This window comes from Gallus gallus, chromosome 5 (genome assembly GCF_016699485.2).
Source record: "Gallus gallus isolate bGalGal1 chromosome 5, bGalGal1.mat.broiler.GRCg7b, whole genome shotgun sequence".
In the NCBI taxonomy this organism is placed as follows: Eukaryota; Metazoa; Chordata; class Aves; order Galliformes; family Phasianidae; genus Gallus; species Gallus gallus.
Window position 1 is genome coordinate 9,270,792 of NC_052536.1, and position 15,132 is coordinate 9,285,923.

Consider the following 15,132-nt stretch of genomic DNA (forward strand, 5'->3'; position numbering starts at 1 on the left):
ATCTAAAGTGTGACTGTGGAAGACTGTTGGGATGTGCTATATAGAGTGGGGAGAAGAGCATTACAAATGTCATTAGTGAAATTGAATCTGATAGCTGGTATTCTACAAGCAAAAGCCAGAGGAGCTGGTAGCAAATCTATGGTATTTAAAGGATATGCTTCATTGATCAGAACTAAGGGGAAAGGGAAAAAATAACAAACAAAAAAAGAGAGAAAAGGCTTAGGACTTGTGCACTCCCAACACCCAAGTGATTTTTCCACATGCAGCTGTGTTATTCTGACTGAAGCTGGAAATAACTGTGTTCATACCAGAGAGCTATATTTATTTTGTTCAATTTTTATCTTGGTGAGTATTTTGTAGTTACTCTCCAGCAGCTGAAATACCTATTATGTCAGTGTTGCTGAGAAAATGTGGTGACGTCAAGCAGTTTTTTGAGAGGTTGCCTATCAAAATCCTGGCAATGGGAGATCTGTTGGCCTTTCCAACTGAAGAAATTCCTCTCCTTGAAGGAGCTGGCCATCACTCCTTGAGTGGAGTTGGCACTGAACTGTTTGCACCAGAAGTTTTTACCTTGCGAATTTCAGTGCAAACTACTTTCAGCAACTTCATAGAATGGCTTGGCTTGGAAGGGACCTTAAAACCACTAGACCAGGCTGCCTAGGGACCTATCCAGTCTTGCCTTGAATGCCTCCAAGAACGGGTCATCCACAGCTTCTTTGGAAGACTGAAAGGCATTCCTGTTTTCTTCCCAGGCTATGTGTGGTGCCATGACTCTGATGGGTGGTGCTTCACCCTTGTGGACTTGAAATACTTTCATTTTTCTATTGGGGAGCAATCAGCACAGCTTTTGGCTATGCAGCTAATGCCTCCAGCAAAGCTGCTCTGAATTGGAGCTGCCCTGTGACCTTGCAGCACAAATTAACCTTTTACGGATGTAACTTGAGAGAGACTGTGTTTAACAGACACTGGGAATGTTGTCAGGGAGGTATCAGAGAGCTCCTGAAAAGCTAATAATTCAGTAAGAATAAACATCAAGAGCAAAATCCCAAGATCCTGGGTTACAGCCAGCAAATCAGAATTTCTGCAGGAAGCAATAGAAGATATTGTAGAATATTCTGAAGGTACAGCAGGCTGCTTTTAGTATTGCTGATTATCACGTGCTCCCAAATAACATGAGTTGTTTGAGAAGAAGTTGGCATGTAAGCGTATGCCTCATCTCATAGTCTTCCTCATAGACGCTGTTGGTCTCTCGCTGATCATTTGGAGTTGTCTCTCTGTTCACAGCTCACTGGGTTTTGTGCCCAAGTCTTATCTTAACCTTTGGGACCTGAAGCTTCTAACATTGAATGTGATTGCAAGAGGGCCCTTAGGGGGATATTGTTGGGACCTTAAAAGCTATTCTGTTTGTTTCCTTGTTTGTGGCACTACCATTTGTATACAGTCCTGTTCCAGGCTACTTCAGTTTGATCTTCAATGTGTATGTCCCTGCTCCTCTGCTTGTGTTTGCTGCCATGTTTTTGCTTTTGGCTTTGCTCTCTTCTGAAGAGCACTTTTGTCTTCACATCCTCCCATTTCAGTGTTTCAAGCACTTGCCCTAGAGGGTGGTGGTGGTGCTTTTTAATACAGTGACTTATTATTTTATTGAATTATTATTATTATTTAAATTAAGAGAGTACCTGAATCTTGCTGCTCCAATGGAAAAGCTCATAGCAAAGCACTTGATTTTGTTTCAGTATGGAAGGTGGGCCATGCATGAACTGAGCCCTCAGCAGAATTTCCTCTAATACTGGAAATCCTTTTCTGACACTGAGAATCCTTTTGCTTTGTCCCTCTGGAGAAAACAAGCAGAATACTCAAAGAGCATGCATCTTAGATCTTAATCTGTGCCACTGACATCTGTTATTTGAAAGCATAGTGCTTCACCCTTTCTGGTAAAGAACCCATGTGTAGGAAGTTGACATAATGTTTCTCGGATGGTCAGTACCTGATTATTTTCAGATTAACACTATCTCCTTGCATCTGTTTTTGTTGTTCCTAGTCCCAGCGTTTCCTGTGTTGTAACCCTTGTGGGAAAGTTTACTTGTGTGACAGGCCCTGGCTAATTTCACCATGTCCAGAAATCTAAAGATTTAAGCTTTTGGATTCTGATCCAAATCACCTACATTCCCCTATGGCGTCTGTTCTTTGCTGAACATTGCTTTTCTTTATTATGCTTTAGACTTCTTGAATGTGCTAAGTATTACGTACAAGTATCTGAAGATCAGAATATCCTTTGGGGAAACTGAGTTTAGGTTCTGGAAGGAAACAGGTAGTGTTGGATCTGAGTGGTGTAGACAGAATTTGGAACCTGAAGGCTTCATGAAGAAAACATACAAGATCTCTCTTCTTCCTCAGTATTTCCTTACTGGAAACCAGGTTTGTTTGTAGGACTCCTAGGGCACCTGTCTGTGATGTGGAGTGTAGTTTTTCTTTTAATGAACTAGATTTTAGCCTTCCATTCTGAAAAGCAACGTTTGCTGTGCAGGCTATGAATCGCTGCAGAGGGACCCGTTCCTTTGTTTTTAAAGGTGTTGCTTCTTCAATTGATTGGCGATTGATTGAACAAGTAAAAGATTGTTACTGGCATAAGATACTTAATGAGATAGGTGTTGTTTTTTTTTAATATAGATTTTGCAGGGGGATACTCTAAAAGTAGAATTTGGACTCTACATGTGCACGTTACTGCCAAACACAGGAAAGGCCAAAGTATACAAGTGCAACCTCACTGTAAGAGATGTGCATTTCACTGATGTTCTGGGAGTTTCCCTATCTGAATTGGAAGACAGCAGATAACATGCAATATATATTTCTTCTTGAAATGTAAAATGGACTATTGTGTTTTTTTTAATTTTGAAATTAAACTGCAACTAAATATCAAAGTACGGTTTCAGTTTTGAGATGAGATCTCAGTGTTTTATTTCAGAAAATGTTGTAGAAAAATGTCCTCTATTATTTACAAGCAAAATATTTCAGCAGTGAACAGAACGTTGAAAGCAATGCAACTTGCTCCACTATTCTTCTCCATTTTAATACTCATATATCTAGATCACCTAGTCCCCATCTCTGCCAGATATTGGTGGCACTGTTATTTTCAAGAGCATCTCTGATTTCTGTAAGCTGAAACAGACAATGGTGTGAGTTATTTAGAAAACAAAGGGCTGTATATAAGCTATTATCTCTCCTGAAACTGATTTTTCTCTAGAAACAGTATCTTGGTTTTCTGATATCTCATATAGTATATGCCAACTGCGTAGCTGACTGTGAGCTTTATACCGTTTTGAGAAACTGTATTTGGAAGTTGAATGCTTGATTTCAGCTTGCTATAATGCCTCGCTTCTGGCTTGCAATAGTTTTGTGCATCCATGTGTTAATCTGCAGAGTCTGCAACAGCTTCTGAAACTTCATACAGTGCACCTGGTTATTGGTGTCTTTCTTTAGCTGAAAGCAACAACCAGAATTTCCATCTCTCTATCTAAGAAGAGGGGGGAAAAAAAGAAAAAAATATATAGAATAGAGCTGGACTCCAGTTTTGGCCAATGTCTCTGGCCTGTGCCAAGCAGGCAGAGTAATGTGAGGCTGAAGTGCTACCAAGGATTGCCTCGCATGCCTATCCCTGCTGTGGGGAGGTTACATGCTTGTCCTGCACCACTGGTGCTTCAGGTGTCAGCAACTCCAGGAGAATCCTTTTGGGCCATTAGGGCCAATGCTTGGGAGGTGAGCGTATCCCTTACAAACTACACAGCATTTTGAACCTGTGGTTCTGCCTGTTGGAAAGCTGTTCCAATTCCTTGCTGGTATATTGGTTAGAAATATTTTTCTAATTTCCAGTCGAGGATTTACTCACTACTAGTTTCTGCCTAAATTGCTCTTGAGTCGACTGGGGGGAAATGAACATTGAGTGCAGTGAATAAGGTGTGCCTTGCCAGTGTATGGACAAAGCTGGCTGAGCAGTTTACTCTCCCAGCCTTCCAATATTAGCCTGGTGGACTCTATATTTGAATAGAAATATTCAGTGTGGTTCTGGTGCTCTTTAAATGGCAGAACATGAATCTGGTGAAGCCAATAGAAAGGCCCATGCTTGTTTTCAGTGGTTTTGAGAACTAAGCCTTATAACATTTTCAGAGAGCTGGAGCCAGATGTGTCTCTCACCCACAGTTTGGGCAATGAACATGTGTGCACAAGGCTGTTGTAATTATGAGAGAATTCAAAGGGAGCTGTACACCCAACGAGAAATAATCATAGGCTGATCTGTGCCTCAACAGTGTACTTTCACACATCCTCCATCTGTAGCTTGGGGCCTCTCCAGAGAAGGGAACATCAGATGCGCCCTTCTCTCTCAGGATTATGAGATGTACACAGATGTTCCCTTGGGACTGGGACAAAGCCACCACATCTGGGGGTGTTGTGTGTTTATTTTGTAAGAGTCCTGATCAGGCTGTTTAGGTCAAGAGCATACAGCAGCTTGTTTGCTTGCAGTTTGATCTGGAAGAAAGGCTTTTGGTAGCACGTGCTTTTGCAGTTGAGGGATATTGTTAGCGGGTGAAGTATAGACAGCGCATGGAGATTTAGCTGGAAACTTACTGCAGCAATGGCTAAGAAGTGGGCTGCAAGTAGAACTATAGAAAAGAAAGACAGTTCCTAAACACAGGAACCTACTGAGGGAAGACTGATGCGTAGATGAATGTGTTGATACTTGCTCTGAAATGGTAACAGAAGGTTTTGGTAGTGTGAAACCTCACGCACTAAGTTGGTGGATCCCTTCTAAATTATTGATATTCATCTCCTGGAAGTACCTTTTGTTTTCCTTTGGGGGAGGGAGTTGGGGTAGGTAGGTTGTGGGATCTGCAGAATGTCTCATATCCTGAATGCCCATCTATCTCCCCTGGGAGACTACAGCTGTGTCAGCCTCTCAGGATAGTGGCAGCAGCAGCCTGCGAGAAGTCATTGCCAGCCTTCAGTCAGGAAGAGAAAGCTGTCATTGAAACCATGGTTGTCAGATTTATTTTTTTTCACTCTTCACCCTTTAAGGACTGCCGTGTTGTAGTCCCCTTGCTGCTGTGTTTTGCTGGCAAGTGAAGCAGTTCATGTTTGCTCTGTGTATAATTACTGTAATTAAGAACATTTAAAGATAGAGCTAGGACTGTTTTGTCACAGTGTGCTCTTATAGTATGGCTTGGTGGGAGATGGTGAGTGATAAATGCAGAAACATATCTTTTTTTTTACTGTTGCCAACTCCACCAGTTTTATGGTGATTTTTTAAATTCTATAAGGCTTGTTTTCCTGGAGTTCAATCACTATCAGTGAATCTTGGCCTTTTCTGTCTTTCGTACCAAGAGGAGAGCTTGGAAACATGAATCCCAAAGAGTTGAAATGTAAAGAGATAATAGGAGGAGTTCAGTCTTGTTCCTAAACTTTTGAGATTTGTTTAGGATACATTGCAGTGTCTCAAGGCATGGAAATGCTTAAACCCAGTAGTAGAAGCTTCTTTCTCTTCTCACTGTCCACTTTCTACTGTGTTGTTGGAGAGAAAGTAGGAGACAAGGCTGTGCCTCAGCCTCTCTCCCAGCTGTCTGATGGGCACTAGAGGAGAATAACTGCATCTAAGCAGTGTGGAGAAGCAGTAATGTTTGCTGAATGGCAAGGAACCTGCACCTTGTCTTCTGAGAGAGTGAGGTGGTATCTTTCATTATCCTTAATGTAGATGAGTATCTACAAGGGACAGTCAAATGCACATTTGAATAACATTATTCACTGCACACTTCTTTTCCTTCTGATGTCACTGGAAATATTTTAATGTTGCTACCAAGCCACCAGCAAGACCAAAGATTCTTCTGGAGGAGAGGATGGTAGTCCAGAACTGCAGTTCTGTGTGAACAAATAAATACTTCAGAAAATCCCTGAGAATGGAAGCTGTGGGCCTTGGCGTGACAAGTAAACCTATCAAAAAATGGATATTGTTTGTTTGTTTTGCATTTGATTTTAGTAATAGGCAAAGTTTTCCAAGCATACACTGTATGCTCTTTGACTAAAAAGTACTTTCACCAGAAGGAAGATAAAAGATGAGGAAGAAATAACTTTTCAGAGGGATTCTTGTACTGATTTTGTTTTCCATTTAAAAGGATCTGCTAACTCAGAAGCTGGAAGTTTTTTTCGTGCACCAGACTAATAAAACTTTATGACCATGCTCTCAGCTTTGCTCCTGTTCCAGTAGGAGCTCTGACGTTTGTGATGAAGGTGAGCAGGATTGTACATAGAGAACTTTTTTTTTTAATGCCAGCTACTCATATAAGATTAGACCAGTTTGCTTTCAGAGTTTTATAACTGGGGAGAGAGTGTCTTGAGACTTTGTTCTGACGCATTAAGCTTTGATTGCTCCTTGGTACCCTTCAGTGCCTACCAAATCTTGTTTTACGGAATGTGAGCTGGAGTTGAAATCAGTGAACTGTTACCAAAAAAGTTTCACCCCAAAAGAAACAAAAACATCACCCAAAAAATTATTCCCCCCCAAAAAACCAAGGCTTCTAGGATTTGGAGTTCAGGGAAAACTGCATGTTTATTTAGACACAGAAGATCTTTGCATCAGTAATAACCAAATAAGTTGAGTGTAGTTGGTCACTGCTGGTGGTTTTTGAATGTTCTGTTACTTATTTGACTACTTCATTCCAGCTTTAAAACTGGGCAGGTTACCAGTGTGCTGTCTGTATTTACACTGCTGAATGCTCTGTGGGTCAGCTTTGGAACCCAGCTGCTGGTATGTTGATTGCATTTTTGTGGGACACATTAATAACAGGAACAATCTGTTGTCTTCAAGTGTCTAGGGCTTGGAAGGTCTTATCCTGGCCACCTGCTCATCAGTGGGCCATAGGCTGTGCCTGTACAGATGTGAGAGGTGTGAATAGGGTGGAAAAGCCTGGTCTCTGGCTCTGTGCTGGCCTGTAGGTCACCCTTCTTTCTAAGGATTTTTGGTATTTTTTTCTTCTGGCGTCTGCTTCTCAATCATTTTGAGGAACAGGGGCTAATGAGGCAGCAGATCAGAGCAGTTAAAATAAGCTAAATGTTAGATAGTTGGGAATCAGAACAGCTTTACTTTGCCACCTACGAGTCATACTTCCTGTGTGAATGATCTTACTTTGACCAAGACTTAAACCACAAGGTTCAGGGGACAACCACTTATAGAATTGGTTAGGTCTGTAATTCCCTTTCTGAATAACAGGAAGGGCTAAGAGAGGAAACAAAGATCCTTACTTCTCAGCAAAGGCACAGAATAAAGATGATCAAATTCTCTTGGGATTTCTTGTTACTGGTATATCTTTTTTTTTTTTCCTTCTTGTGGAGTAGAATTGGTGGGGTTTCAGAAATATGCTCAGTCGGTGTCAACCACTTCCTATTGTGGCTGACAGCTGTTCTCAGTGTTTGCAGATGTGAGGCACAGAAGCACTCCTTATGAAACGATTGCTTGAGAAGAACAGAAGGGTTCTGGCAAAGGGAGCATTTGCCCCCATAAATTACTTCTGTAGCCTCTTGTTGGAGCAGCCATTGAGTGGGATTCTGCATCCCACACTTGAAAATGGTCCCAGGTCTCATTGCTTCTCATAGAGTGTTCCCCAGTGAGAGGGGACAGCAGTCTGTGTGCTTCCTGTGAAATGAAATGACCTATCCTCTTCCTCAGCAGTACGAAGTTCTCTTTTGCAATGCAATGAAGTTGCGTATTACGTGGCTGGATCACTGAGGACGTGTGTCTGTGGGGTGACACCCACTGATGCTGTGGTACTGATGGAGAATGAGTTGGCCTGGGTTCATGTTTGCTCCAAGTTCATTGGTTGTGTGTTACGGTGTGACTGTGTGCGTGGCACAGAGGACAAAGTTACATTAATTAGCATAACTGCCTCCCTCTTAAGGAAGAAGAACCAAATCAAAAGATATGAGGAAGAGTATTCAGGATCAAATGACTCTTGATTTTCCAACACCACCAAGTGAGACTTGTCACATGTGACCCGTCCAAAGCTTACCATGCAGTCAGTTGCAGTGATGGTATGCCTTAGTCATGATGTCTCACCTGGAATGGACTGAAGTGTGGTGTTGTTACACTGATTACAGATAAGTTCACAGATCAGTTTGTTAATAAATCACTTGATAATTCTTTTAATTAACAACTGACTGATAGAAAGTCAGTTAGTGTGACCAAGCAGGAATGTAGTGATGGCTGGGGTCTGTGCAGCTGTAGGGTTGTAGGCTGACTATGTAACCTGCTGATCATAAAAGTGCTGACTCCTGCTTTCATACTGGCTGCTGGGATTTCAGATTTGCAATGTGTGTTTGTTCCTTTCTCATTGAACCAGAGTGCTGGAGTGAAGACAGTCCAAAAGAGACAGAAGGGAGAGAAAACAAGGGCAGAGAATTTTTGTCTTTTTGACCAAAAAATAAAAAAAATAAACACAGTGTAGAACAGTTTGTAGAGCTACACAGCACTGCCTTTGTGTTCTGAGAGTGTACCTGAATTACTGCATAAATCAGTTTGGCATAGCATAGGTCCTGCTGAATCTACACAGCTACCTTCATCTGGTCATGTAGCAAGGCTACACCTTGCTAAACAAGGCAGCATTTCAAAAACATGACAGAGAAATGTGCTGAAAACCCATCCCTTGTCCCCTGCATCCAATGTGTGCTGGCACATCTGCTACAGCTGCACCCACGGGCACGGTGGTTCTCAGCTCCCTTGCTTGTGGGCTTTGGGCATACTGTGTGTGTGAACTGGTATGGGTCTTGGCCTTATTATTATGCTCCAAAACTCCAATGTTGCTGACTTTTTTGCAAAGTACAGTAGTTCAGACATGGCTCTCTGTTGCGTTTCCCTTTAAAGGTTTAATAGCATTTTATTTATACAGGGAGAGCAACAAATGCACTGTTAGCCAAATGTTGCAAATCTTTCTGCTATTCAGCTCTGCTTACCCATGGTCTACAGTCTCAAACAGACAAAAGTAGATAGGAAGCAGCTATGGTCAGAGGCTTGCCCTGACCAACATTGCCTTTCACCACCTTTGGAGGTGGATTTTGAGCTAGATGTCCTACTGGTTTGGCCCAGAAGGGATTTCTCTGTGTTTCTGTATGTCCCTACTCCAGTGTCAGCACTGAGGTAGCCATGGATACAGTATTTCTACATTCTTGGGTGTTCAGCAAATGTGCCTAGACTCTTGTTTATTTTTTAAGGGGTTAATATAGAATGAGCATGTTTTTCCTAGCTTCTGGAAATTCAGAACATTAACTTATGTTAGCTTCTATTTAATAACATTAAATAAAGTTGAGAGATGGCTATCTCAGGGAGCTAAGCTGTGCATGCACCCAAGGGCAAAAAAAAAAAAACCAACCACCCAAAAAAGTGAGAATAGAGGAGGGGCGATGGATAAGGAAAGTGCTTGTTTGGGCAGGCTTTTTCAGTGGCTAATGTGTGTGTAAGGTAGGGGGTGGAGATGCTCTACAGAGCATTCTGAAATAACAAAATAGCCTACTTTAGTTGATCAGAATGGATTGAGATGGCAGTCTACGCATCCCTACACACACAGAAGCAAACACTCTTTCCTTCTCTGTCTCTTGTACACAAACCAGCAAGAGCTCGGGTATCCGTGTTCACACATAGAGCAGGGCTGAACACAGCTCCTTGGCTTTTCCATTGGGTTTTAAGATGAGACTGTTTCCTCTGTAGAAAGCACTTGTTTCCTATCTTCAGTAGAAAGTGCTTTTCACTCAAAAGACCCACCTGATTTTGACAATTAACCTAGCAGAGCAGAGAAGCAAGTGGGGAGACCCATCCGCTGATGCAGCAGGTTCCAATTCCCCCCTGCAGCCTGTCCTTGGGCAGGTTTTATTTCCTGTCACAAATAAGGTCTTTAAAACCTTCTGCATGGTTCACCCGATAGAAAAACCTCTACTCTGTATTAATGGCTAAGAGGTCTTTCTACCAGATGTAAGATTCAGTGAAACATATACAATTTCTTCGGTTTTAACGGGAACAGATGATTTAATAAGCAGCTATAAATCTCCTGGGAATGTGCAGACATAGTCAAACAATACATTTCTGCCAGATTTTTCACTGACTAGACTTAAAGCATGAGTCATAGCGCTCTGCTCCGTTCTCCACCTCAGATGCCTGCTGTTGCTGTTCTCAGAGGTGCGGTGCTGCGTATGGGGTGGCTGGGTGATCGCCCTCTCTTGTTAATGGGCTTGCTCCTTCTTTCAGGAGGTGGTGTTCAAGCAGTTGACTTTCATTCACTGTGTGTGCATGACGTGTCTTTTCTGTTCCCAGGCCCAAATTGAGGTTTTTAGAACTATATAATGAAAACATTTGGGGGTTATGGTAATATGTTCTCCTCAATGGGGTTAGTAGTAAGAATGTGGTCAAATGAAGAGATAAAATCAGCCTCTTTCTCAATACAGCAGTGCTTTCCTTCCAGCAGTCTTTGGCCACTCTGTGAAGTTTAATATATTTACGTTAACAGTATTTCTAATAAACTTCATTTATTACCACATCTTCAGAGATAGGAAAACCAAGATGGATTCAGTTACCTGTGGCTCATGGCGACTTACAGGGGAGGAAGTCTTAATGTACAGCTTGTTGGCTTTCTGGCTTTCCACGAGTGTCCTAGATGGCTGGGAATGGGGAAGGCAAGCTCCTGATTTGAACAACTTACAGGTGGTTTGCAAGTTGTGTGTGTTACACTTGGAAGTTGCTCTAAAGGAGATGAGGTATAAGGATTGTTAAGATTTGCTCCAGGTCACAGAGCAGTAAATAAGAGATGCCATTCTCTTATGGTGATAAAACACCGGTCTGTGTAGGAACTTCTTAACCACTGTGGAAGACAGGTTTGCAGTAGTGCTTATTCTGAATGCAGTTGGATGGAAGGGATTTTAAAAATGGCCTATGCTGTAGATTTTTTTAATCTTGTGGTGTAACTAGCTAAGATTTTAGAGTGTTATCAGATACAAAACCTTTGTCTAAGAAAAATGGTGCATTTCATCTCATACGCAGGCAGGAGAAAGCATGGTCTAAATCTTTCCCTCCGGATTACCTTTGCTTTTGTTGTGCTGTAGGACTGTGCAAACCGGGAGCAAAGTTTCAGATTTTGGTGGTAGGGATGATGAGAAAACTATGTGCTTTGACCATTGGAGGGAGTATCAAAAATAGATGGATGTGGAACGGGTTAAGGAACTGGAAATAGCCTTGGAGGTTGGTTTATGTCCAGAATTGTATAACATGATGAACTGAACGTATGGTTTGACATCTACAATGAGACTGCATCGCTTCAGTAATGCTTGCTTTTCACTTGTCGGAGCTTCAGGAAGCCAAGCAGGTATTCTGTTACTAGGTGAAGGAAGTTGTCCAAGGTCACGTAACAGAAGGGGGTTAAAATCAAGAACAGCGTTGGATTCTTCTGACTCCTTGTTGGGTCCCTGCTCTGCTTCCTTCAGTGTGGATTTCACCCATATGTAAACATGCAAAAAGGCCCTTTCAGATCTTTCTGGCAAACGGAGAGCACTGCTTTGTGCTTTCACTAAGCACACGGATCTCATATTTACTGATGGGACTTTCATGCATCAGGAAATGAGAAAACTGGTGTCATAATCAGCATGTCTGTTCTTGAATGGGGAATTTTCCCCAAAGCAAGTGTTGATGCATGCTATTAATGATTTGCATCTTATGGTTCAGATTTTCCACAGGCTGCTTCCAGCATGGTAGGTGCTAGCCTGGCTTTGCAATGAGCATACACATGCCCAGCTGCGAGTGTCACAGCTCATACTTACATGTTTAAATCTCAGCACAACTGTGTGATGAATTGGGAATGATTATGTGCTCCGTCTCAGCTGGCACTGTAAGATGTCACCATTTTTTGTGGTATCAGTTGCAAGGAGCAGTGGTTCCAGGGAGTTGTCTGTCCCCTTAAAACAATGTATACAGCAATGGGGAACACTGTGTGACTACATGGACCTAATCCAGTGTTTTTAAAGAAAAATATCCATAACAGTGTCCTGGCCTATATAAGCTGTATAGTTTTCCCAGACTTGGAAGAAAAATACTGGTACTTTCCCAAGTTCCACCCTTTTCAGCCAGATGCTTAAAAAAAAAAGTCAATTCTTTTCTTTTGTCTTAAAATGGGAAGGGAAAGAATGTAATTAAAAGAAGAAATTATGCTTCTTAATGGCAGGAGGCAAAATCTTATTTCTGAACCTTCTGTCTAGATGAGAGTAAAGTAAAATGACTACTTCTAACTTCGTATTCTTTCCTTAAGTATTAACTTCTACTCTTAACGGTGAAAGAGGAGACTGGTGGGTGTATAACTACCGGCAGACTGACCCAGGTATTCAAGTGAGTCCTTCCTTGGATGTGAAGCTGTCTTCAGAGGCGTCCCCCACCTCCTTTTGGAAGAGTTCACTGAGCTGGGGGTGGAAGAATGACCTTGCTTTTCAGGCATTCATCTGGAGCTCAAGCACTCGGAGCTGAATTCCCAACGATGGGACATACTTCCTCTGTGGTCTGCAGCATTTTGCACAGGGGATGTCTGTGCAGCACAATGGAACTCTGCACAGAGAGCCCTGGGGCTGACTCCAGGAGGTCTGCGCAGCCCCACAGTGTGATGGGGCACTGTGTGGAGGCACGGCCTCCTTTCTGAGAACAATGCAGCTGTGCTAGCTCAAGCCCCAGGCTGCTCTCTGTTCAGAGTTATCATGGTTGTGGCTCATTGGGATGTCTCTTCATTGTTTAACCCAAGAAGCACTGAGGTGCTTGGAAGTTTCACCAAATGTTTTTGAACTGTCTGTATATTCTGCTTTTGCATTTATTTATTTTTTTGGCTCAAGCTGGTCCTAGTTGCTCTGATGTCACTGACTTTCATTTCTTGCATGGCACTGGAAATGAGCTAGAAGGAAGGCTTAACCTCAGCGCTTTCCCATGCCCAAATAAACTGTTTTCCAGGAAGAAAAGTGTTCCAACGTCCCTTGGAATTGGGCTGATCCTGATTGCCTTGCAGGGCCTAAATACAACCTCACAGGAGGCAGCAGAGCCTTGTGGGCAGAGCTGAGTCATGATGTCTTTCTTAGGGGGATCAGTGTGCAGCCTCACACGCAGATCCACTTAACTCCTTAACAAACTTTGGGCAAGTTAGCTCCTTTGTTAAGGAGTTAAGTGGACAGTGGTGACATTTACCCAGCAATTTAGAGCACACTGAGGGCCAAGAATGAAAGGAACTGCATATATTCAAAGCAATATTTTGTTTATCTGTTCTATACAAAATAGAGAAGAAAACAGCTTTATTGTCTTCAGCTTGTAAAATCTGCATGCTATTATGATTATGGCAGTAAGCAAGACAAACTCATTGTATGCCTGCAAGAACACGTGCCATTGCTGGCTTGTAGGCTTTGCTGGCTTTGTGGGTGATTGGAGGAGTGAGTGCTGGGTTGCGCTCACAACTCCCTTCCTTCCCAGCAGTGCGAAGCAGGGCTCGCAGGCACCCCCAGCAAGTTATCAGCAGTTCACAGTCTCCAGGCCAACTTGACTGTTCAAGTCATGATTGAACTACAGAAGTTGTCCTACAGCTAAGTTATTGCTTTTTGTCCAAAGGAATGTCAGGCTGACATTTTCTTCTTGGAGACTCTTGACTAATAGGCCATAGGAGATAAGTCAGAGGGGGTTGCATAAACTTCCTGTGAACTTTTATAGCTAACGATCAAAGGGAATCACAAAACATGTTGTTGTTATTTGTCAATTCATTTATTTTGAAGTTCAGCACAGCAGTATTGGTTGTCATTTTTCTAGCATAAACAAGGTGAATTGCACTGGATGCTCAGTCACTTGGCCCTCTTATTTCCTATTCTGAATTTAAATTAAAAGCTTTTTCACAGGAATTGGAAAAACGCACACAAAAACTACCCAGCACGCATGTTCTGCTTCAGAAGCCAGCACTGCACTGTTGAATGTATTTGTTCTCGTGTCTTTTGCTTACTTGGCTAAAACTAAAAGATGCTCTTCACTTTACAAGCTCTGCAGAGCCAGTGTAACAGAGATTGTTCCCAACAAGCTGCTTTGTTCTTTGTGGCACTACTTGAGTGAAAGTCATCAGTACAGGAACATGCACAGCAGTTTGAAGAACGCCTCTTCAACTGGGGGGGTTAGTTTAAAGGATCTATCTTTTCTCATTGTTTATGTGCTCTAAGAAGGATTTTGCCCCATTGGTTGCACTAAGTTGGAGTTTTGCAGCACCTGGTCAGCTGTGCACGTGATTTAGCCCTCTCAGATTTGTATTCTTGTGAGTGCTGCTTGCACTGCAATTCCAAGTGTGAGGGGATCTGTTTTTTCAGTTACCTTCTGGTCCCATGCATAGCATGTTTTATTGCGCCATGAGCAAGGGCACTAGAAACTTGTCCTCTGGCTTTTACTTAAAAGAAGCAGTAGTGAAGACAAATTTTGGTGTCTTGCATTCCTATAGGTTCAAATCAGAAGTTCATTGGAATTTCAAGCAACGCGCTGACATCTCTCCTGATATGACTTATGCCCACAGGAAGCCTGCTTGTCTCATTTGTCCCTCTTCTTGGGACACAAATCCATGCTTGATGGTTGTGTGTGTATATATGTAGTAAAATGTGGTGCTGAAAGAAACTGACATGTACGAAGGGCAGACTTTTCTTGTGTCCAGATAGAACAAGTAGTCTCTCCTTGGGAGCTTCTCCATCCATCAGTTTTGGTCCTATTGCTTCCTGCTTTCCCTTTTCAGGCATTCCTGGGATACAGCACAGGAAGGATGTTGGCTGGAGTGCGTGAGTTGGAGACAGGGCTGGCTCAGGAGAATTAAGTAGAAGGGCTTACTTACATGAGCTTCCCACCTTTTGGCTATCCCTACGGCTTGGCCTGGTGCCATCTGAAACAGTTTACAGTACTGTGATGTTGCGGGCTGGCTGAACTGGCTGGCTGGGCCTGGAGCCAGGTTGTATGGCTGGTTTGGCTTTGCACCACTTTCCTAGCAGGGTGAGCTGTAATATGTGTCTCCTGTCAAGAATCAGGTTGTAGGCATGGATAATTCTCAAACCAGGCTTTTACATGAGTGAATT

At 42.5% G+C, this 15,132-nt stretch overlaps 1 protein-coding gene across 14 annotated transcripts in view; it reads left to right on the forward strand.

Moving 5' to 3' along the window:
* The window catches only part of DENND2B (DENN domain containing 2B), a 150,661-nt gene that overhangs the window by 18,024 nt on the left and 117,505 nt on the right, over positions 1 to 15,132 (forward strand). The gene's annotated exons all lie outside the window — the stretch shown is intronic.